Here is a 25,362-nt window from a genome sequence, read left to right on the forward strand (position 1 = left end):
GTTGTGTGTGAGATGAGAGGATGACAGGTAAAGACGCAGAATCTATTTTCAAATGTAAATGTCAAGAAGGGCATCTGGTGTAAGACTTTTGGCAAAACCAAACATGCGAATCAACCATAATAACCAGGTCATACTGAATCGGTTGAGGACCAGGTTAACAAAGATCACCACTGGTATCGATGACCAACAGGGTACAAGTGGAAACTGGGCTACTGTAGGTCGAAGAAGGAGAGGAGGAAGGTGTGTTCGAAAGCAGAGAGAGGAGGAAAGGCAAGAGTCTGGGACTGAGAGGAGGGACTTTGAATATCAGGACTATGACAGGAAAAGGTAGAGAGTTGGTGGACATGATGCAGAGAAGGAAGGTGGATATACTGTGTGTCCAGGAGACCAGGTGGAAAGGTAGTAAGGCTAGAAGCTTAGGAGCAGCTTTAAGTTGTACTATTATGGTACTGACAAGAAGAGAAATGGAGTAGGAGTTATCTTGAAGGAGGAGTTTGTTAGGAACGTCCTAGAGGTGAAAAGAATGTCAGATAGACTTATGAGTCTGAAACTGGAAATAGAAGGTGTGATGCTCAATGTTGTTGGTGGCTATGCCCCGCAGGTGGGATGTGAATCTGAAGAGAAGGAGACAAGAAGTTCTGGAATGAGTTAGATGAAGTGATGCAGAATATTCTCAGAAATGAGAGAGTGGTAACTGGGAGTAGTTGAAACTAGACTGTGAACAGCAGTATGGCTTCATGCCTAGGAAGAGTACTACAGATGCAGTATTTGCGTTGAGAATGCTAACAGAAAAGTACAGAGAAGGTCAGAGAGAGCTGCATTGTGTTTTTGTAGACCTAGAAAAAGCATATGACAGGGTGCCAAGAGAGGAGCTCTGGTATTGTATGAGAAAGTCTGGAGTGGCAGAGAAGTATGTTAGACAGGTGCAGGACATGTATGCTTGCTGTGAGACACTGGTACGGTGTGCTGTAGGGGTAACAGAGAAGTTCAAGGTGGAGGTGGGACTCCATCAGGGATCAGCTCTGAGACCCTATTTGTTTGCAGTGGTGATGGACAGGCTAACAGATGAGGTTAGACAGGAATCTCCATGGACCATGATGTTTGCAGATGACATTGTGATCTGTCGTGAGAGCAGACAACAGGTAGAGGAACATCTAGAGAGGTGGAGGTATGCTCTGGAAAGGAGAGGAATGAAGGTTAGTCGCAGCAAGACAGAATATATGTGTGTGAACGAGAGGAACTCGGGTGGAGCGGTGAGGCTACAGGGAGTGGAGATCAAGAAGCTGGAGGATTTCAGGTACTTAGGGTCAACAGTCCAGAGCGTAGGAGAGTGGAGAAGAGGTGCAATAGGAGCTGCCAGGCAAGAGGTCTAGAGGAAGACCAAAGAGAAGGTTTATGGACGTAGTGAGAGAGGATATGAAGGTAGTTGGTGTGAGAGAGGAGGATCCAGAGAAAAGGGTTAGATGGAGAAAGTTGATTTGCTGTTGCGACCCCTAAGAAGAAGAAGAAGATGACTGTAATTTCTGGACTATTGAGCGCACCTGAATATAAGCCGCACCAGCTAATAAACAAATACATCATATATAGGCCGCACAAGCACGTTGTAACATGAGATATTTACATAGAAATATTTTTTCTTTCTGATTTTGGAGGTTAAAGGTCATTTTAAGTTCTCTGCTGCCCGTTGGATCCATGAGCTCATTCTCTCCGTCACGTGGAGACCGTTATCTCCGAGTAGACAGAATACATCCCGTTGTCAGCAGGTTTTCCACGTCCTCAGCTGATCCAAGGACCCTTTAAATTTAGTTTAAAGGGAAGTTTCTAAAGACCAAAGTAGGAAACAATGAGATAGACAGCTTTAACTGGAGAGGAAGTAGACAGGCTGCAAAAGTAGCTTGTAGCTACGGCTACAAGCTACATGCAGAGCTTCCTCTATTCAAGTATGAGAACATATCCCAGCGCCGACAATGACACAATAAATTCACATTAATTATGTGTTTTATGTTTTTTTTTAATAAGTCAATTATTTTAATTTTTAAAATTAATTCCCTTTTTTTTTTCTCTTGTAGCATCTTCAAGCAGCGAAGTTTCTGTTTTTTTTTGGTTTTTTTTCCGTATGAGTCTTTATCTGCAAATTACAGTGGAGGGTTGGAAAACCCTAGAATAATAAGTGAGAAGCCAGCGTTCGCATTTAAATAATGACAAGAAAAGTAGTTTTCTGATGAAGTTTGATTAGCAGAAGCAAACCTTTATGTACGATTAGCGATGGTTTGACAATAGGACAATGTATAAATAGCTTCCCTGTTACTATTATTATTATTATTGTTATTATTACTATCATATATATATTACTTTTCACCCTTACCAAGTATATTTCTTTAAATTGGATCGTACGCCAGTAACTATTCTGAGGGTTTTTCATTATCGTTATTTTTATTATTATTATTATTGTTATTATTATTGTTATCATTGTTATAATTATTATTATTATTATTATTATTATTAGTAGTATTATTATTATTATTATATATACTGTAACTGTTCACCCTTACCAAGTATATTTCTTAAACTTGGAGCGTATGCTAGTAACTATTCTGAGGGTTTCTCATTATTATTATTATTATTATTATTATTATTGTTATTGTTATTATTATCATTATTATTATTATTATATATACTGTAACTGTTCACCCTTACCAAGTATATTTCTTAAACTTGGAGCGTATGCTAGTAACTGTTCTGTTCAATATTACTCAATATTATTATTATTACTATTATTATTATTATTATTATTATCATTATTATTATTGTCTAAATCTTCTTGTCAACTGGAATTGAATTTCTTCACTTGAAGACATTCGACAAGAAGATTTTGATAATAGTTCACTGTGATGGCTGAGAATCTCCACAGACATATTAAGATAAGATAAGATATACTTTATTGATCCCCATGGGGGAATTTTTTTTTTGTCACAGCAGCGCAACAATGACAATATCAATAAATATAAGTATAAATATAAATATAAATTAAGATATCAAAAAAAAATAGAGAGCAAAATGAACATCAACAAGGATAAAAATACAAAACAGTATGAAAAAACAAAACAAAACAAGGACAATAACAGAAACTGAGCGACAATAACAATGACAAAAATGGACAGGATTATTATTCTTGTTATTATTAACATTATAATTGTTATTGTAATCATTGTTATTAGTCACAGTATGATTCCAGTTTTATTCCAAATGTCATTATAACTCCTTACTACCATTTAGTGGTCAAATTGCAGAAATGAATTTGTTTCCGGGCTGGTGGCAGGGAAGAGAATAAGTCAGGTTAGAAAAAAAAAATACAAACAAGAAAAAATAACTAGTATGAAAAAAAAACACAGATATTTACAAAAATATGCAACGTGATACACAGTATAGGGTGGAAATGAAATGTATAGTGTGAGTATTTGTTTTCTATTTCCAAACACTGTGACTATTTCCAGTTCTTGGACTGACAGCTGATTCACTTATTTAACGGTTTCACGACAAATAAAATAAACTCAAACGATTTCGACACTAAATCTGCAAGAATTTGAGATGACAGGATATAACACTTGAAAATAAACTGCCCGAGTCACTTAAAACAGTGAAGAATCGTTTATTCTAATAAATGATCTAAATGTGTGTGTGTGTGTGTGTGTGTGTGTGTGAATCAACTGTTGCCAAGTCCATTCAATGAGATCCATTACAGCAGCTGAGTGATTCGTTCGTTGAACTACTGAGTGAGTCGTTCGTTTTGCAAATGGAGAATCCCACTGTAAGCCAATGACTGACTCGTTTATTGATTCAAAAAGTGAGTCGTTCGTTTTGAGAATCTGGAATGCCACTGTGAGCCAATGAGTGATTCGTTTGTTGATTTACTAAGTGAGTCGTTCGTTTTGCGAATCGAGAATGCCACTGTGAGCCAATGAGTGATTCGTTTATTGAGTTACTAAGTGAGTCGTTCGTTTTGCGAATCGAGAATGCCACTGTGAGCCAATGAGTGATTCGTTTATTGAGTTACTGAGTGAGTCGTTGCGGTAAGTTTGTTAGCAGTTCATAAAACTTCGACTTTTGAACGGTTCGTTCACCACTCGAACATAACTAGCACACCTTGAGTCCGGGGATCGTTTCAGAAAGAGGAGGATGTTGTTACCGAACGGCTCCGGGGGATTAACTACTAACTCCACTTAGTTACCAGCAGCAAGAAAACAAAAGAATAAGAAATTTCTGGAAGTTCGCTAATGGGCAATCGCTGCTAAATATTCGCTACGCTAATTAGCAAGAAAGCTAACGGCCAGCTTAGCTTTCGGAGGATGGCACTCTTCCGGTGAGTCTGATAATGCTATTTTTCAATTATTTTGCCGTGAACACCGACTATTTGTTTTTATTTTTTCTTATTATCATTTTTAACCGACTAACTTTTCATTGTTTCGTTTGTATGGTCTTATGACCGGAAGTGACTGCCATTTTCAGACATGTAGTTTGACGTCATATCCGCCGAGTGTTTATATCGAAACACTAAATGATTATAATATTTACCCATCAATACTTCCTCTCTTGATGTCCCGTATTTCATATATATTATATTATATTATATTATATTATATTATATTATATTGTATTAAATTATATAAAAACATTCATAATCAAGGTAGTTTGAGATACCAGTGGAGGGATGGAAGTATTATCATATGGAGTATTATCTTTGAGAGTACTGCAGATGTAGTATTTGCCAGGACAAAGTACTGCAGATGCAGTATTTGCTTTGAAAGAGTACTATGGATGTGGTATTTGGTTTGAGACAGTACTGCAGATGGAGTAATTGCTTTGGAAGAGTACTACAGATGCCGTATTTGCTTGAAAAAATACTGCAGATGAAGTATTTGTTTTGACAGTTCTACAGAGAGTACTAAATATGCAGTATTTGCTTTGAAACAGTACTGCAGATGCAGTATTAGTATTGAACAAGTATTGCATCAGCAGTATGTGTTTTGCAAGGATACTGCAGATGGAGTAATATCTTATGAAAGACTACTTCAGATGAAATTTTTTTTTTGAGAGTACTTCAGATGTAGTATTTGCTTTGAAAGAGTACTATGGATGCTGTACTTGCTTTGTGACAGTACTCCGGATGGAGTAATTGCTTTGCTAGAGTACCTCATATGCAGTAATTGCTTTGAAAAGATACTGTAGATGCAGTTATATCTTTTGAAAGACTACTTCAGATGCAGTATTTGCTTTAAATGCGGTTATTACTTTGAAAGAGTACTGCAGGTGTAGTATTATCTTTCAAAGACTTCTTCAAATGTGGTCATTACTTTAAGAAAGTACTGCAGATGGAGTAATTGCTTTGATAGAGTACCCCAGATGCAGTACTTGGTTTAAGTTGTACTACAGATGCAGTATTTGGGATAGAGAAGTGCATGGGGTTTATGAGTCCGCATTGAGCCTTTGTTGACTGAATAAAAAAAATCTGCAGACTAAAAATGCTCCAAAAATAAACATAATTTATTCTATTTATTCCACAAAAACATATTTTGCAGTCAGTGGGTGTCAGAGGAAGATGCAAGTCCAGATTCGACCTGAAGAAAAAGGACGAGGTTCCTCATTGAACCACTAGATGGCAGCAATGTGCAACAAATGTGAGCTCCAATGCTGAGTGGAGATTGTTCTGATAGGGAACCGCTTGTCCCGCAAGGGCTGCGCTTGTGATTGTATGGTCTGTTTCTCAAATATAACATGAGATACGATGGCCTTTTATGAGTTTTTGGGGAAATCTAGTGAGGAAACAAGAGATCTACACAGTATGGTAGGAAGTGACCGCAGTGTGAAGTAAAACAGAAGTTATTGCACCTACAGGAGTTCCTCGGCTTCTGAATTACCGAATCAATTTTTCCAGTTGAAATCAAGGTAAACCCCACTGATCCATTTTCCAGCCCCTAAAACATACTGTAGTGCTTTGAAACCTTTTTTATGGGTTTGTTTGTGGTAAGAAAGGAAAGGAAATGAAGATAACCGTAATATTTCTCTCTCTAGTGTTCTTTTTCTTCTTGCCTGCACTTGTACTCTGCGTTTCCTTCTCTAAAGCCCTCGCTAACGCTATCTGCTAACGCTATCTGCTAACGCTATCTGCTAACGCTGTCTCCAGCTGGCTGTCGTTCATTCATCCAAACTAACAGTCACTTTTCTACTGCTTCTAACATGTGAAACCTGAGCTTTGTTAGCGTAGTTGCCCCATTAGCCGCATCAGCCATCTTTAGCATATCTTTGTTCTTCTGGATCATACAGATGCACGACTTAGCCATGTCGTAGCACTTGGCAAGATCTCTCGCACCAACGCCGCTCTATTTCTGGTCATTACTTCCATCTTCAGATGGAGTGTAAGTCTTAACTTCTTCTTAGCACCACTAGCACTAGCACTTTTAACCTTTTTGGGAGCCATAATGAGGGCTAGCCTACTCAAAAATGGTAGCAGGGTTCCTCCCTGCTACCGTCATCAGGTGTTTCCCGATGTTTCCATGTGTCGCTGGAGGAGTTGTGATCATTGGAGTCGCCTCTTAATGTAACGTCCAATCAGAGTGTAGAGCCACTCAGCGGGGAACCGCCCCTTTTTGGGGGCGATTTTCAGGTTGCATTGACTCTCCAGTCGTCCCTCACTGTATCCTATTTTATATTGTAGATATATTTATGATTTTAATTATTTTTTCTGGCAAAACAGGCATATTTTTTGGGTAGCAACTGTTCTGTATCCCAGGCTCTGCTTGGCTCAGGGACGGTAGCATCATTCTCTGCATTTGCTGCGAATAGGATGTGGCATCTGGCCTCGACCGGTTCACCTCGTTGTGCGATCGGTGCTCGCAGTGTTACTAAATAAAAACATTATAAAGATATGATCACTACATCGTGGTTTTTGGTTTATCGTGGCTGGTTGTGGAAGGTAACCTCCACCATAGATAGGGTACTACTAGTGATGGACCTAGATGGACCTTCCTTGTAGCTTATGTTGCTACGTCTTTGTGTTCGTCCGACAAGACAAATGTAACTTGTGACCTTGGGTCACCTTGGTCATCATTGCAAAAGTTGCCCCCCCGATCATTTGGTCAGGAGCCGGTTGTCCATCAGAGCTGACGGCTCTGCTAGGCTTCTCCTACCTCTTGCCAAGGGAGCGTCTTCGCTTATCAGTCCCCCTTCCTTCCCATCCCAGCATACCGCTCATGGTGTCGTAGAAGGTCTTGAGGAGTCCCTCGCTCTGAAAGACCTCAACAGATGGCGTCTTCTGCTCCGAACCGTCCCGTGGAGACCAGCAACATGGTCGGTCCAGGCCAATTCTCAATGTCCTCAATGGTCTTAGGTGGTCCAACACCAGGTCTTAAGATAATAGAAGGACTGTCTGGTACTCGGGCGACCTTGCACTCGCTCCCCACCGCCTGCTTCCCTTCCAGGGGATGTCATTACCTGTTGAAGGGTAAACTCCTGTCCTCCCTCCTTTCAGAAATCTCAAATGGCGTTCCTGGATGCCGCTCGTCTCTCCTCGCGGCAGTAAATCCACCCCCTCTTCCGCACGGCGGCGGTAAATCAACCCGTCCGGCCGACGGAGGGGGCGAAGGCCGGAGAGGAGTCGCCGCTTTCAACCCCGTGATATTTAATCGTGTTTTATATCGGCTCTGAGAGGTGGTTTCAGTCCGGGGAAGAGAAATACGCCGGTTCAAACCGCGACTCCTCGCTCGCCGCCGTCTGAAGACGGCCAGGATTTATACCTGTCTGCATCGTTTAATCCAGAGGGAATGTAATCCAGGGCCACCGCTGAGATATTACACCCATTTACCAATGTTTATTCTATTTCTCAATCCACTTTAACCGTCTTTTACGTGGATGGACTGTCACATCCCCTCTCCTATGTACCATATCCTCAGAACATGTGAATCCTAGAACCTTCTCTGGAACAAGGTGGTTTCTCCATGCTTCTGGACAGCAGAGGAACCAGGGACCTTAGCTCCAAGAACTGTTGTAGCTCCAAATCCAAGGCAGGGGTTTTTATGGTTCCATAGGAGTTCTTGTAACGTAAGGGAGCGTTGGAACTCGTAAGCCAAGCCCGTTACCGGGTACCTCTTGTGGTACCTCATGTGGTACCTGTTTGTGGTACCTCTTGTGGTACCTCCTGTGGTACCTCCTGTGGTACCTCTTTGTGGCACCTCCTGTGGTACCTCTTTGTGGTCCCTCTTGTGGTACCTCTTTGTGGTACCTCTTGTGGTACCTCTTTGTGGTACCTCCTGTGGTACCTCCTGTGGTACCTCTTTGTGGTCCCTCTTGTGGTACCTCTTTGTGGCACCTCTTGTGGTACCTCCTGTGGTACCTCTTTGTGGTACCTCTTGTGGTACCTCTTTGTGATACCTCCTGTGGACCGCAGGGTGCCATTTTTAAAATGGTCACTCATCAGATGTTTTCTTGAGAAAAAATGGACAGAAGCAGCGAGAAATGGAGCTATGAGGAGGTCTGAGCTCTTCTGGCTCACAGAGGAACATCAATATTTTGGCCAGAATAAGTTAGCTAAGGGCTAACGGGGTTCTTCACGCAGTAAAACAGTGCAGGGAGAAGAAAAAAACCTTCAACCATCTGCTGGTCCATAGGTGTTTTTCCGTGAACGCTATTTAGCTTCCATTTCCACGCCAACCATGTCTTCTTTTTCTTTGGGGGTTTGTTTTGGAGCGCAGAGCTTAGGGTGGACCTTGCAGTCCCACCGCTGCCTGTGGGAATGCAGAACTAAGAGGTTCCCCTGGAGGAGGCTACTTCCTGGAACGACATTCGAGATCTTTCCTGTCCAAAAGCAGCCACAGATTTAGGCTTTTAGCAGCTTCATGTGTTTTCTAGGTTCCAACTTGGTGTTCCTCTGGTCTGACATGCTAATCCCCTGCTAGCACCTGTTGCTTTAGTTCCAACTGACTGTCCTTTTGTTTTGTTTTTTGTGTTTTCTGATTACGGGATGGCAGCTCAGGCCTGAAATCATGGTCCCGCGAGGAGAATCATCCCCTCCTTTCAAAAAACTGAAGCTCATTTCTTGGCCGGTGGCTTCTTTTCCTACTTTGGCTTCATTACGATCCCAAAGGCCGAGCCAAAAAGAAAAAAAAAAAAAGAAAACTCTCCACCCACTCGTCTCCCCCCGCACAGGGCATGCTCCAACCGCCGTGGAAGTTTGTGAACGAGCCAAATCTCCGGATGAATTTTTGAAAATGCGAATAAAAACAACACCCACCGTTTGACGTGGAGGCGCAGCTGCAGAAAAAAAAGGAAACAAAACAAAACAAAAAAAGCCTAGCGTCCTAGCTTACTAGCTTCCTAGCAACGCTGCGCGCCACCACGCGGGCCTCTGGCTCACCTTGAAGCTAATTTTTGGGAATGAGCTCACAATAAACGACATCGTAAATCCGGGCCAGTGAAAGGAGCTCTTAACGCGCCGCGGCCGGCGAGAGCTGAATATTTTGGGCGGCAGCTTCCTGGCGCGGCTGGATGTGGTTGTAGGCAGCAAATCTCTCCTGCCTAGCGCCCGACGCCGAGGACAGAATATCAATCACGAGGTTTAGGAGGGAAACGGGTTTGATAAGCAACGCGCCCACAAACGGACTGCGGCATCCGGGCCGAAGGGGTCGCTAGCCATGTGACCCTCCAGAGGCGCCATATTGGAAGATAACCACCTTACAGACCCCCTTTAACGCTAACAGCTAATCGCATTTGCTAGTCCCCTCATAGCCGCACGTTTACCTAGCGAGTTAGCCGCTTTTCAGACCCCCCCTTTTTTTTTTTCCAAAGAAGAAACCAAGCTAACGGCTTTCGGATTGTAAGCCAATCCAAGATCCAAGCTAGCATGACAAAAACAACAAGATGGCTTCCTGATTTCTGTCGCGCTAGCTACTTCATGTAGGTCTCCTTGGACCATGTTGACATTGTGATGAGAGCAGGGATGAAGGTGGAGGAACATCTAGAGAGGTGGAGGTATGCTCTGGAAAAGAGAGGAATGAAGGTTAGCCCCAGCAAGATGATGTTGAGAGGAGGAACCCAAGTGGACCGGTGGAGCTAATGAAGAAGGTGGAGGATGTGAGGTACCAAGGGTCAATGGTCCAGAGTGATGGAGCAAACAGTATTCACACCTGCACCTGATGTTCTGCGAGCTCAGAGTGTTCGGCCGTTTCAGGTCGTCGGCTAACCTTCAAACCCGCGATCCGTGTTTCGAACGGATCAAAAGGGCCGCCGGATAATCTCTTTGGACCCGAGCGGGATGTTTGTTTCCGCCAAACACCGGCGCCTCGCTCGCCCGGCCCACAACCTTCATGTGTCCTCTGGAGCAGAAGGGGGGTTCGCCGCTCGGTTTGTTCTCGGGGAACCACTGAAGGACGCGGTTCTTCATCTCCAGAGGCGGGAACCTACCCTGTTGATCTTCTTGAAGACGGAGCGAGTGACTTCTCAGTTGCTAACCGACTCGCTCGTACTCTAGTTGGTCCGTCTCAGGTCTTGGGCAACACATTTGGGCAATTCAGGGGTCCAAAGAGCCCTCCGGCATGTTGCTACTCCTGCTGTTTTTCTTGCTAATCTTAAATAAATTTGCTCGGGAAGTGATTAGCGTATTAGCATCGCGGTTGGAACCCAAGAAGAAGCATCCGCGCGGGTGAAATGTTGCGATTCCTATCCAGCGGGAGGCACTGCCGTCGTGATGTACGATGGCTTTTAGACGGATAAAGAAAGGTGTGATGGCATTGCAAAGGAAAATGCATCGGCGTAATCTTGGGGCTTGTAGGCGGACGGATCGCAAAAAACATCATGTCGTGTTTCGTAATGCATGATGCCGCAGGAAACAAATGGAGTCATTATTGCAAAGTATTCTGGCGCGCAGCCTGTGACGCTAGCGCCCCCCTTAGGCTACTTTTCATTCAACAGCCAAACTCCGTGCACGGACACTCGGAAAGCTAGAACCTGGAAAACGATGTTAAATGTCCTGGAAATGCTTAAGCTATCCAGGGAAATCACTTCCCCTCCCTCTGCGTGCCTTGTGGGCGGTTAACATGATGCTACGCTAACTGATGTTAGCATTGAGACACAGGACTTCTCTGCTTGTAGCCTGCACCGCCACGTGACGCTAACAGCTAATCGCATTTGCAAGTCCCCTCATAGCCACGCATTTACTTAGCGAGTTAGCCACCTTTCAGACCCTTTTTTTTCCAAAGAAGCATCTAGAAACCAAGCTAGCGACTTCCGAATTGAAGAAGATTGAAGCTAGCATGACAGAGACGGCCTCTTGATTTCTGTCGCGCTAGCTAGCGATTTATTCTAGGTCTGGAGGAGGACCAGAAAAGAGATTTATGGACAGGAAGTTAGCTGATGTTTAGACGGAGGCAGAAGATGGACTTTGGTGACCCGTGAAGGAAAAGGGGAAGCTTTGTAAGAAAGAAAAAGCAGCTAAAAAAGACGCGAAAATCACAACATCTCCATGTTTTTTGTCCGGCTCAGTGTTTGGAGGTCCAGCGACCCCAAGTAGATCCTGAAGGTTTTGTAGGTTGAACATAAAAACAGCTTTTCGTGCAGGAGATGTGGCTCCCAGATGCTGGCGGGGAAACGCTGGAAGCGCACAAACAAAGGAAGGAACGCCAACCGTGCGACAAACACTTCCTGCTTCACACCGAGCGAATCGAGTCGTTCTCGGGAGACCCGTATCCATGGTAACCGGCGGCGAGTTCGGTAAAAACTTTGCTTTCTTGCCAACGCCGTCATGTGAAACATCGCCCTGCGTGACGCTCCAGTTCCTTCGCTAGAATCCCCGTTTGCTCATTGGATGTTTTACGGAAGCCGGAACAGGAAGTGCTGGGTCGTCCTATTGGCCGAACTGTGGTATTGCACGAGTGCGGCTAATACGCGAGACAGTAGCTGGGAGCTAATCCAGACGTTAGCAGATGTTGGTCTGTGGACCCAGATGTCTGAAGGCTGGACCAGGAAGTCCAAATGTTGTTTTGGATCACGTGACAGCTTCTCCCAAAAATCAACGGAGGCCCCGCCCCCGATGCCTCCTCCCCTTCTGTTAGCATTTATGTTTAGCTTTTCCACAATGTACCTTTCACCGGACCGTTTGTAATCAGGCATAGTGGGCGGGGCTAGTTGGAGGAAGTGGGCGTGGCTAATCTGCAACAATTAGCCGCTATCAGTTTTTTAACATTTTTGTCTCGTTCGCATATTGTGCGCTCAATGCTAACACGTGTTGCTGGCAGCCAATGAAAAAGAGGACGTAGCATCAGAAGATGCCTAGCATTAGCGGGAATATCAAAACAACGATGGTGAACAGTGAAGGACAAGGCAAACTGGACTGCAGTAACGGAGGAAGGAGCAGATAGCAGCGCTAACACCTAGCTGTTTGTCGGCCATGTTTGTTTACCCTCTAAACCGTGATGTTTTCTCAATAATCGTACTTTCGGCGTGTGTGAGAGAGGCCATGTCGATAAACGTTCGAGGAAACAAAAACTTAGATACGAGTGTCCAAAACATTAGATATAAATGAGTAAGCAATGTGCCCCCGCCGTTAGCTTACCGACCGCCATCTTTGCCAAGAGCCACCAGGGGGCGCCGCAACCTTTCTGTAAATTTGACGTAGACGTCCCATAAGGAAGAAGCTGTTGCAGCTATATTTCTGAATTCAACCCCTCCGGTGCCACTTTGTTGTACAGCTAATGTAGCCTAGCGTCATTGCACATGTTAGCCGCCAAAAAGTAGTGAAAACAAACTTGATTTTGTTTATTTTTTGACTGCTTGTTTCGCTTGTGTTGCCGCTGCCTTTCAGCTCGAATTCGGTTCCAGGAAGTACCCTCCTCAAGGGGAACCGTTTAGCTTAGCATTACTGCAGGCCGTAAGGGACCACGGAGGGGAACGAAGTGACTGCGAGGTGCACCTTAAGCTCCAAAACAAAACACAGAAGAAGAAGAAGACATTTTATCTTCTCTTCTTCTGCATCGCTTTTCCATGTGAACCCCGTTAGCCGTTAGCTAACGTTAGATGTTCTTCTGCGAGCCTTCCGAGATCTCCTCGGACCTCCATTTCTTGGTGCTCCTGTCCATTTCTTGTCCAAGAAAACATCTTTCCTCCCATGGACAGGAAATTGACAAACCTCTAGCCGGCGGCTGCGTCTTCGCCGTCAAACGTTCTGAACTTTTAGCCGTGGCGAATTATTAATTAAGTGTGCCCGCGGCTGGCGAGAAGCTCATCTGATGTATTGTCTTAAAATTAAAAAAAAAATGCCACTCCGCACTTTCACTTAATAGACAAGCTTATATGGTTAATATGAATATATTTAATATTTTGTTAGTTAAACACGCAGCCTGCTGTGCTATTATTAAGACATGTATAAATCTTCAAGTAACACCAGACTAATAAAAATGTGGAATTAAACACGATTGATTAAGTCTGTACTCTAAGAATCACAACATTGGTATTAATCTCTGCTGCCGGTCCGTCCTCTTTCAGAAACAATGTTAATTAATTTGTTAGAATAACAGAAAGCTATTTCGTTTTGCTGGAGGGGTGTCAGTCTGCAGGGGTTCCTCCCGCGCTCAGACACACTGCCAGCAGAATGGATGGACGTCTGACATGTGAAGGACAGAGTGAATAGTGGTATTGGATATATGGTACGTCGATACGATTTATGAATGAATGAATGGTTTTAGGTTTCTATGTGATGTGAATGAGAGGGTGAATAGTTGGATGTCTCCATGACATGTGAATGAGTGGATGGATGGTTGCATGTCTCAATATGATGAGTGAATGGTAGTTTATCTCTACATGACAGAGTGAACCGTTGCATGTCTCTATGACGTGTGAATTAGCGGGTGAATGGTTAGACGTCTGACACGTGAATGACAGAGTGAATAGTAGTATAATATATGGTATGTCTATGTGATTTATGAATGAGTGAATGGTTGCATGTCTCTTTGATGTGTGAATGAGAGGGTGAATGGCTGGACATCTGACACGTGAATGACAGAGTGAATAGTGGTATAAGATATGGTACGTCTATGTGATTTATGAATGAGTGAATGGTTGTATGTCTCTATATGACAGAGTGAATGGTTGCATGACTTGTGAATGAGAGGGTGGATGGTTGGACGTCTGACATGTGAATGAGTGAATGGATGCTTGCGTGTCTCTATATGACAGAGTGAATGGTTGCTTGTCTCTTTATGACGTGTGAATGAGCGGGTGGATGGCTAGACGTCTGACACGTGAATGACAGAGTGAATAGTGGTATTAGATATGGTACGTCTATACCGGTGGCCACCGGCCAGAGCAACTTTGTCGCCTCAGGAACAGTTTGAATGAGATCCTTCTGGGCCAAAAAGTTGAGAAGCTGCTCAGGAGATTTACATTCATCCCTTAGCGTTTGTGAGCTAATCAGCCCCATGAAATTGGGAAAAAAATAGTTTGATGGCTGCACTTGACTTGCTAACTGTTTACTGTAGCTTGCTATTGCTAATTCTATTATTCGGTAACCGAGTAGTAAGAATGATCCCTGGGATCAGCGGCGCCCCCTAACATGAGGCACTGTCACTGCGTGCCTCACTTTATGTCTCTTCGCAGTCGTTTTATGATTACGAGAAACACGAGAAACATGTTGCAGATGTTGACAAAAAACATCAGCTAAATTATAGAAACGGTATTAAAAGTGTTTTTTTAATCGTGACATCCACAGAGACAGCAATAGGGTCTGAGTGCATAGCATGCTAGCACAGTTAGCACAATCATTGCACCATCCATAGTGGGCTCAGCTGGTTGCCGCGTCACCGCACGTCTCCTCTTCGTATTTGAACGATAAATGTGAATTTTTTTAGCGATTAGCGTGGAAAATAACTTTATAGTACGAACCACTGAATAAATAGAACCATTTAATTTATTTTTTCATTTTGCTTTTTTTTTCTTTCCACGATGCCAGGTGAGGCCCGGCCTCCCCCTGCCTCTACTGACCGCACGTCACTGATCTGTATGATTTATGAATGAGTGAATGGTCGGATGTTTCTACGACGTGTGAATGAGCGGGCGGATGGTGGGACGTCTGACATGTGAATGAGTGAATGGATGCCGGCGCGTCTTTATGAGTGAATGAGCGGATGAATGGATTCATGTTTATAAACATATGAATAAAGGAGAGAATAGTTGTGCGTCTGTTTATTACCGGTGAATTAGGAGCGATTTATGTCTCGGACGCGTGAATGAGAGGGTGACTTGTCCGTCTCTATATGGAGCCCTGTGATTGGCCGGTCCAGGCTGAACCCTCCCTCTTGGCCGATCACATTGAGAAGACCTCATGTTTGATTGTTTGTTTAGAAGTTTATTAGGACAGTTTACAATTACATTAAGCCCAGAGGCAGAGATGTTTGTACCAGATTTTAGCTCATAGCTAATTTCCATCTGTAGTCCCGGATGTCATATATAGATTATAGAATAGGAAATAATGTAGCTCTAATTGTTACCTGCAATGAGGATATTTCAGTTTGACTTAGAATAATAATTGTAATAATACATAAGATTTGTATAGCGATTTTCATGGTACTCAAAGACAAGTGAAAGCCAGAAGACACAGGACAAACACAAAACCGAAAGAAAGATAATATTTTCATGCAATAAATCGCATAGTTTTTTTTTTTTTTTTTTACTGTTTCTCTTTACGTCTGTATGTCGAGTACACTTTTCGTAATTATGATTGCACAATTCCTTTCAAACAAAGAAAGGCGGATGATGTAAATACAACCGCGCATTGTGCTAAACGCGGCTCGCCGAGCGAAACAGGAGCCATCCCATAATGACATCTTCACAGATGAAAACAAAGAGGAGATAAGATATACGCTGACCCTCCTCCTCCTCCTCCTCCTTCCTCCACATGTCTGCGTGGATCCACCACCAGTGAGAGGCCGCGCAGTGACATCATGTGTCCCGCCGAGGCCCCTCCCTGCCCGGGCTGACATCAGCCGGGGCTCCGCCGCCGTCCTGCCGGAGCTCCGCTCACTCTGCCGCCGCCGCCGCGGAGGGAAGGACCGGGCAGCCGCCGCCGCCGAGACGGGACCGAAGCGCGCTTCTCTCCGGCCAGGTGGGTCCACCTTCTCCTTCTTCTTCTTCTTCTTGGAGAAGATTACTTACCGCTCGGGGTGGAAGAAAAAAAGAAAAAAAAAAAAACGAAGGGGGGGGGGGGGGAGTGTTTCCAGCTGGAAGCCGAAAATCTTCAACTTTTGTCCGTGGGGAGGCGCGGCGTGGGCCCCCGGGAGACCCCACTACCACCACCGTGGACCTCGTTTTTAATTTTTAAAAACATCTTCTTCTTCCTCCGATGAAGGGGGGAGGAAAAAAAAACAAACAAACACAGGATAATAAGAGTTTTAAATTCACGGATTTTCAAAATAAAAGCTCCGGATGAAGCGGCTCTTATTGCCGTGAAACCCCCCCCACTCCCACTCCCACTCCCACTCCCCGCTCCTGCCGTTGACACCGGTTGCCATGGCATTACGTAACAGTGATTTCTATCGTGGACTGGTGTTCATCACCTCCAGCCTGGGTTTTTTTTTTTGTTTTTTATTTTTTCCCTCGCTCCCTCTTTTTTTTTGTTCCTTCTTTCCCTCCTCCTGTTTGGTGGAAGGAAAGGAAGGAAAAAAAACCCTCCCATCTTTTTTTTTTTTCTACTTCTTTGAACTCCGGTGGGGGGGTGGAGCTGGAAGAAGAAGAAGAAGAAGAAGAAGACGGGGATTCCTAGATCCGGATCAAATAGCAGATCCTGGATTTCTTAAACCTTTATACGTTCTTTTTTTCCCCCTGTAAAATATTACAACATGTAATATGTAATAATACTGTAACACCCGGTGCGTGGACTTATCTGATTATGGGAAAGAGTTGTGGAAACTAGACTGAGAGTCGTACAGATGCAGTATTTGCTTCAAGAATGCTGGTAGAGAAGCTACAGAGAATGTCAAGAGGGAGCTGCGATGTACCTCTGTAGACCGGGAAAAAGCATACGACGGTGTGCAGAGAGAGGAACTCTGGTATATAAGAGCTAGTGGAGTGGTATATAAGTATGTTAGACGGGTGCAGGACATGTATGCTGGCTGTGGGACAGTGGTGAGGTGTGCTTTTGGTGTAACGGAGGAGTTCATGGTGGAGATGGGGCTACATCTGAGGCCCCATATGTCTGGGTGCAGAGAGAGGAACTACGGTACTGTATGAGGACATGTTGGGTGGCAGAAAAGTATGTTAGACGGGTGCAGGACATGTATGCTGGCTGTGGGACAGAGGTGAGGTGTGCTTTTGGTGTAACGGAGGAGTTCATGGTGGAGGTAGGGCTACATCAGGGGTCTCTGAGGTCCCATACGACAGGATGCAGAGAGAGTAACTATGAGGACGTGTTGGGTGGCAGAAAAGTATGTTAGACGGGTGTGAGACATGTATGCCGGTTGTGGGACAGTGGTGAGGTGTGCTGTAGGTGTAACAGAGGAGTTCATGGTGGAGTTGGGACTTCATCAAGGGTCTCTGAGGCCCTTCCTGTTTGCTCTGGTGGTTGGAGTGATTTATTTATGATCTCAATGTGTTACTAAATAAGAAATATGATCAAACCGGACCAAAGCCAGCTGATGTTTTCCCAGGGTTCTGCACCCGCCACGTTTGTTTTTTTTTTCCGCGCCAGCCGTCGTACTTAAGGCCGGGCGTCATTTCGCTCCGCCTTCCTGATGTCGAGCCGCCATCTTCGTAGCCGAATTCTGACCAATCACAGCATCCCTGGCTCACGTCCATTGGACTCATTGGAACTCCAGTTGAGGCCTTCGGGAAACACGGCGGCGGGGTTTCGATTCACGCTCGTCTGCGACGGAGGCAACCGGGTGTGAACAGAAGCGCGTGGGGCGGGCGCGTCGCCACGGCGACCGTCAGGTCGTCGCCATGGCGACTCGGTGGCCTTCACACCACATCCATATCCGCTCTCTGAACTCCAGGAGTGTGTGAAGGTGTGTTTGATCTAACTTTTTCCTTGGTTGTTTTTTTTTTTTTTTTTATTGGATCCCCATGTTGTCGGGGGCACATGACCAAAGAAGGCCCGCACACACACACACACACACACACACACACACACACACACAGGCTGTTGTAAAAATAGCAAGGGAACCGGCGGTGGAGTCGGTAATGTGTCCACTGACTGTTTGACAGGAAGGACAAAGTAGCAAGCTTGTGTAAAGATGGCGCCCGCACTTTTCCGTTTCATTTCACAGTTACGACTTTGTCGTCACCGGCGGACGATCCGGTTTCCGATTGGCTCGCGGACGGCGGAGCTCGTGTTTACTTTGGCGTCCCTCGGCTTCCTCCCACGCCGAATCCGCTCGATTTCATATTTCCCACGCGATTCATCGGCGAGACGGCGCCCGAGCCCTGACCCCCCGCCGGGGAGACGGTCCGCCGGACGGTCCGGGGCGGGCGGAGGTCCGGGGTCGCACTCCGCCGGACCTTCAATGGAACTCATTGTTGGAGCATGTGATTTCAGATAAGCGCCCCCTCCTCCACCTCCGAGGAACGTCTGCGGGTGTTTGGCGGCGACCGCCTCCAGCTGATTAGTCCGAGCCCGTGTCTGGGTCGGGGAGGAGGAAGAGGAGGAGGAAGAGGAGGAAGGGTTGGTTGTTTGCGCCACCGACGTGTTTAGGAGTTGCGCTAACGTGCTAACTTCCGCTAGCCTCGGCGTCGTGTTTCAATCGAGGCCTATTTAGTCGTAAATAAAAGGGGGGGGGGGGCGTCCTTTTCAAAAGGCACAAAATTAGACGAATCCACGGGGCTCCGGCGGGAGAACTTTCCAGAAGTTTGCTGGAAGGTAGAAGAAGAAGAAGAAGAAGCTTCTTCTTCATCCTCTCTTTTTTGAATATCGGCGTCCCCGGCCCCTCGCCTCTCTCGGGGATGCTCAGGAATCCACTTGTGTAATTTGTTTACTTTTTTTCTTCACGTCTTCGCCTGCCTCGGGGGAAGTGTGTGTGTGTGTGTGTGTGTGTGTGTGTGTGTGTTGCAGAAGCTCTTTGTAAAAGTAACCCGGTGGTCGGCTGGTTTGTCGTCGCAGGGAGAAGTGATGTATGTACGTGTCTCGCTGTGTGTGTGTGTGTGTGTGTGTGTGTGTGTGCGTGCGTGTGTGTGTCTGTGTGTGTGTGTGTGTGTGTGTGTCACGCTGTTGTCTCGCGGTTCGTGACAAGACTCACAACAACGCGAGCGGCCCAATGAATTTCCCGACAAAGACCTGCAACGACAACGTGCCGCGACCTTTGACCTCTGCTTTGTCCCCGGTAGAAGGACGGGTTCCTCTGTTCCTCCTCCTCCTCCTCCTCCTCTTCCTCTCTCCCCGCTCCAATAATCCGTGATTTCGTCCGGCGCCGGGCATTCCTGGCATTCCTCCTCACCCCTTAATCCCCCCCGCCGCCGCTCGGCGGAGGAAGAGGAGGGCACGGCGTGGAAAGCGTCCTCGATAGCGTAGCCCAGCGAGCGGCGGCTTCCAGGTCGTCGTCGTACGAGGAAAACGGGGAGGGAGGAAGTCGGACGTCTCCAGAGTGAGATCTCTGCGGCGTCCCGGCTTTGCAAGGGCGCTAGTTTGGGTGTTCATCTTCAGAAAGGCTTTGAATGAGACTAAAGTGTAAAGGTTGGTGTTTGTAACCGGACGCCGCCTTCACCTGTCACCGTGTTGAATTGATTTGGTAGAGCTAGCGGGTGCTAAGCAGCTAACTGTAACTGCAGCAGCTAACTATAATATTAGCAGCTGACTGTGCCCTCAGCAGCTAACGATAACATCCACAGCTAACTGTAACCTCAGCTACTAACTGTAACCTCAGGTGCTAGCTGTAACGTCCAGAGCTAACTGTGACCTTAGCTGCTAACTCTAACCTCATCTGCTAACTGTAACCTCAGCTGCTAACTGTAACCTCAGCTGCTAGCTGTAACCTCCGGAGCTAACTGTACCCTCAGCAGCTAACTGTAACCTCAGCCGCTATCTGCAAACTCCGCAGCTAACTGTAAACTTCGGAGCTAACTGCACCCTCAGCAGCTAACTATAACATTAGCAGCTAACTGTAACCTCAGGAGCTTACGATAACATCTACAGCTAACCGTAGCTTCAGCAGCAAACTGTAACCCCAGCTGCTATCTATGACCTCAGCTGCTAACTTTAATGTTAGCAGCTGAATGGAACCTCAGCAGCTTACGAAAACATCTACAGCTAACCGTAACCTCAGCTGCTAACTCTAACCTCAGCTGCTAACTGTACCCTCACCAGCTAACTATAACGTTAGTAGCTAAATGGAACCTCAGGAGCTAATGATAACATCCAGAGCTAACTATAGCTTCAGCAGCGCTTCAGCAGGAAACTGTAACCTCAGCTGCTAACTGTAACCTCTGTGGCTACCTTTACCCTCAGCAGCTAACTGTGGCCTTAGCAGCTATTTGTCTCCTCAGCAGCTAATTGTAATCTCTGCTGCCAACTGTGACCTCAGCTGCTAGCTGTAACCTCCGGAGCTAACGATAACATCTTCAGCTAACCATAGCCTCAGCAGCAAACTGTAACCCAAGCTGCTAAATGTAACCTCAGCTGCTAACTATGACCTTAGGTGCTAACTGTACCCTCACCAGCTAAATGGAACCTCAGCAGCTAATGATAACATCCACAGCTAACCATAGCTTCAGCAGGAAACTGTAACCTCGGCTGCTAACTGCAACCTCTGTGGCTAACTTTACCCTCAGCAGCTAACTGCAGCCTTAGCAGCTAACTGTCACCCCAGCAGCTAACTGGAACCTCATCAGCTAATTGTAATCTCCACAGCTAACTCTAACCTCAGTGGCTAACTGTAACCTCAGCAGCTAACTGTCCAGCAGCTAACTGTAGTGTCTTTACACTGAAGAAGAACCAAGAATCTAAAATAGTAACTTACAAACAGTGTGAGATCTTGAAAATGATATAATCTGCATGTGTGCGTGATCGAGTGTGTGTGCGTTTGTGTGAGTCTTGTGTGTGTGTGTGTGTATGTATGTATGTGTGTGTGTGAGAGTGTGTGCAAACAGACCAGCCGTTGTTGTTGTTTCCAGTCCAAACGTCAAGGGTTTGGGCGCCCGAGGCCGCAAACAGCCTTTACACTGTCAACAAAAACACCCGCAGCCCGGCTACCGTCGGCACAGATCTCAGATCGGGGTCATGTGACCTCCCAAAATGGCGCCCGTGTGAAACAGCATTCGATCGACGCAACGCGGGAACATTGTTACCGATAACTCCAACCGCCGGCGCTTGTTAGTTAGCATATCCTCGCTAACCGAGCCCTTTGTGCGCTACTAGCACCTAATACGGCACGTTATTTGGGTAATAACCTGGTTATTAGCTGTCTACCAGTTTAACCTCTTAGACTGTAACTTCCCTCTGATTACTCGGTTAATCCACGCTAGTTAGTGTTGTTTTGAGACACGATCTGATTGGTGGAGCCCGTGGGGTTTCACTTCCTGGTTCGCGCCCCTCTCGGAGGCTCACGTGTCTGAGAAGCCGACATCTAGGCCCTGTGTGTGTGTGTGTGTGTGTGTGTGTGTGTGTGTGTGTGTGTGTGCGTGTGTGTGTGTGCGTGTGTGTGTGTGTGTCGGATGTCAAACGTCCGCCGTTATCAGTTAATTGGAATCTTATGTTAGTAAAAGCGGTTTGACCCGAGGTTTACTTCCCTGTCACCTCCTGACTGTTGTCACTGAGGTCATTATAATATTTTTACATTATTATTATTATTATAATTATTATTTTTATTGTTGCTATTACTGTTATCTTCATTATTATTCTGATCTTTATTAAGATTATTACATTTTTATTTTTTTATTATTTTATTATGACTAGTCGTTTTCATCTCTATTTTCTGTATCATTATTATTACGATCTTTACTCAGTCAATTATTTTTATTTCTAAAATTATTAGTTGTCGTCATAACTATTTTTAGTATCATTATGATCTGAATTCATATTGTTATTATTTTTATTTCTTAAATTTTATTAGTTGTCATCACTATTTTCATTATAATTATAATTGATATTGAATTATAATTGATATTATTTTTAATATTATAATCAACTTCATTTTACGATACATATTATTCTTATTATCTTTATTATTGTTGCTATTATTTCACTTCATTATTATTATGATCTTTATTGAAATTATTATATTTTTATTTTTGTATTATTTTGTAATGATTAGTCGTTTTCATCTCTATTGTGTATCATTATTATCATGATCTTAATTAATATTATTATTTTCAATTCTAAAACTATCTAATTAGTTGTCGTCATCAATATTTTTAGTATCATCGTGATTTAATTCATATAATTATTATTTTTATTTCTACAATTATTTTATCAGTTGTCACATCACTATTTTCATTACAATTATAACTAATATTATTTTTGATATTATAATCATCATTATTGTTAGCCTTTTTATTAACATTATTATCACCATTATCATGATAATGATCTTTGCTATTATCAGTTATTATTATCTTCATTGAATTGTTTTTGCGGAGATAATTTTTAGTATCAATATGAAAATCCTCATTATTATTATCATGATAAATATCCGTATCACCATTAATACTAATATAACTTACTAACAATAATAATTTGTAATAGCATTTATAATAGTCATAGTAATAGTTTAGCGAAGCCTTGTAGCTCCTATTGGAGGAGAGGGAAGTTAAGGAGTCGCTCCGGCCAATCAGAAGCCGCGGAGCGTTTCTTCTGGGTCACTTCTGGCGAGGAAGCGTCGGCGGACGTGCCTGTCGGAGGTTCTCGTCACTTCCCGATCCTCCTCCGTCCTCCTCTGGAGAACAATGTTTGGGAGGCGGAGCCTCGGCCTCATCACAAAGGCATTTCCTGCGCGGGGCCACTTCCTGCTCGGGAGCGCCGGGAGCGCCGGGAGCTCGGCTTCACGGAGAACCAGACGGCCCCTCGGCCTCCGGAGATGTTTCCCTTGACATCTCCGTCCTCGTGGTCCTGAGTTTGGAAAAAGCGCGCAGAAGGTTCAGCGTCCTGGGGAGGAACCGGAGAACATGAACGCGCCGGAGATCCTGGAGCCTGCAGACCAGAACAGACTGACGTGAAGGTCCCTCTGAATGTTCCCGGTGGGTTTTGGTCCACCGCTGTGGAGTCTCCAGGTTCTCCTCAGGTTCTCCATCTCTACTGGGTTCCTAGAAGCCTCCTCAGCTGCATGATTGACAGGTTTAAGCCCCGCCTCTCAACCCAGTGTCAGCTGGGATTGGCTTATACAGTCTCTGCAACCGCCAGGCGCGCGCGCGCGCGCGCGTGTGTGTGTGTGTGTGTGTGTGTGTGTGTGTGTGTGTGTGCGTGTGTGTCTTCTGATCTCCGTCGCCGTGGACCAGAAGTCCACCTCGGCAGCTTCGCCGTTGGTCGTCCTTGTGCGGAGCCCTTTGGCCTGAAGCCCAACGCGTCTGTGGGCTTTGTGTGTTTTGTCCTCCTCCTGAAGGTGAGTTGGCGTTTGTTGTGGAAACAGTGGAAGGACGGTGGAGATGGAGGAGGAGGTGGAGGTGGAGATGGAGGAGGAGGTGGAGGTGGAGATGGTCTGCAGGTCCAGCTGTGGCTCCAGAGAGGCGCTTTTTTTTGCAACGAGACGTCTGGAGGACGCTGTGGTTTTCTGACAAACGTGGTTCTGGGCGCGCCGGCGTCCTCCTCCCTTCTACCTGCACGTCAGGCGACGTAAGACAATGACGGACAAAAACTCGCGTGCGATTCCTCTTTTGGTTTTTCCCGTCGTCTTTGCCTTCAGGCCGTCGGCGATCACAAGATCCAGATGCTGGAAACCAGGTTTCCTTAATCCAGCGTCTCTGGAGATGTTTTGTTCGCTTATGAACCTCCTGCAAGTGTTTGGACCACGGGAGGAACCCCAAGGAGAACCCAAGGGAACCTCGCTTAGACACGGGGAGACTCCACCCTTCACACCTCCTATGAGATACATCTAATGATAGCAGCTGCAGGGTCGGCGCTAAATAAAGCCTTTAACGGCGACTTTATTTAACGCAGAAGCTCCGAAACCTCATCTGAACCAGCAGCCAGAAGAACCTCTGCACCTTCAGATGAGCCAACACGGGAGGCGGGAACGTCCGGTCCGTCGCTCCCTTAAATAACAAACAGCGAGAAGAATAAATCTTCTCGCTAACGTCCCAGGATGTTCTGCTCTCAGAGATAGCGATGATCATAGAATCCAACTGCAGGTCCGGATTTCCTCCCAGCATCCATCAGTCTGGACGGCAGGAACCCGGATGTAACCCCGGAGCTATGTTTGGTCTCTTCAGCACCGTTGGAACTATCTGTCTTTTGAAATATTAAACACCTCGTGCTTAGATGGAGCTCCTCACAAGTCGAGGAACCGGACAAGAACAGCGTGTCGCCCCGCGGAATTCCAACGAACCCATCTGGATTTCCGTTGATGCCCAAACCAGTAGCCCCTTTCTCGCTGTAGGGACCTTTTTGGAGTTCCTCAAACGTTTTCAGAAACTAGGCGGTTTCTTGGTGCCTTCAGACTGCAGAGGAACCCGGGACCTTGGACCCGAGGTACTAGAACCGTCTGTTTGTGGTTCCATAGGAACTCATGTAGTTGCTTGGTGATTGGTGGAACTCATGAGCCAGATACAGCGAGAAGGTTTGTCCACTTCCTGTCCATGGGAGGTTCTCCCAAGTGTCTCAGGAACGAGGTCTTTTCTTGGTGCATTGGGAGAGCAGAGTAACCAGGGACCTAGAAGGTCCTAGACCCATCTCAGTTCCCACTCCGAGGCAACTCATAAGCCACCCCCATGGGCAGCAAGTTCTTGTGAACCGTGTAGCACCAGTTTTAAAAACTATGGTGGTCACCGGTAAGATGTTTTGTCAGGACAAAATGTGGCAAGAAATGGACCAGTGAAGAAGTCCAAGCTCTTCTGGCCTGCTGCGCCTCAGAAGGGTTTCCAGGGCTCACAGAGGAACATCTACATTTTGGCCACAACACGTGGAACCTTAGCTAACGGCTAACGGGGTTCTTCTCCGCGTACAGCGGCGCAGGAAGAAGATAAACTCACTTGAACTCATCTGATAGCAGCTTCCACCTCCATGTTGTCCGTGCCATCCTCCTCTTCTTCTTCCTCGTCTTCTTTGGTGTTTCGTTTTTGAGTGCAGAGCCGGAGTTGTAGCCACACTGGTCCTCGCCACCGGTGGTAACGCAAAACTAAAAAGGTTCCTCCGGAGAAGGATACTTCCTGGAACCAAATTTGAGCAGGTCACTTCTTCGAACTTCACCG

General features: G+C 45.5%; 1 protein-coding gene across 3 annotated transcripts in view; it reads left to right on the plus strand.

Annotated features, from left to right (window-relative positions):
* Positions 1-25,362, plus strand: part of LOC147233132 (SH3 domain-binding protein 4) — a 56,585-nt gene that overhangs the window by 742 nt on the left and 30,481 nt on the right. Inside the window, exon 2 of one of the 3 annotated variants that reach the window (XM_086147672.1) lies at positions 15,959-16,141. The gene's annotated coding sequence lies outside the window, so the exon portion shown is untranslated. Of the gene's footprint in view, positions 1-15,958; positions 16,142-19,570; positions 19,700-23,047; positions 23,197-25,362 lie in introns of those variants that run through there. The other 2 variants (XM_086147673.1, XM_086147674.1) reach the window with 2 other exon arrangements.

The sequence above is a fragment of the Fistularia commersonii genome, chromosome 6 (assembly GCF_037954325.1).
Source record: "Fistularia commersonii isolate RoL2024-O1a breed Wild chromosome 6, RoL_Fcom_v1.0, whole genome shotgun sequence".
Lineage (NCBI taxonomy): Eukaryota > Metazoa > Chordata > Actinopteri > Syngnathiformes > Fistulariidae > Fistularia > Fistularia commersonii.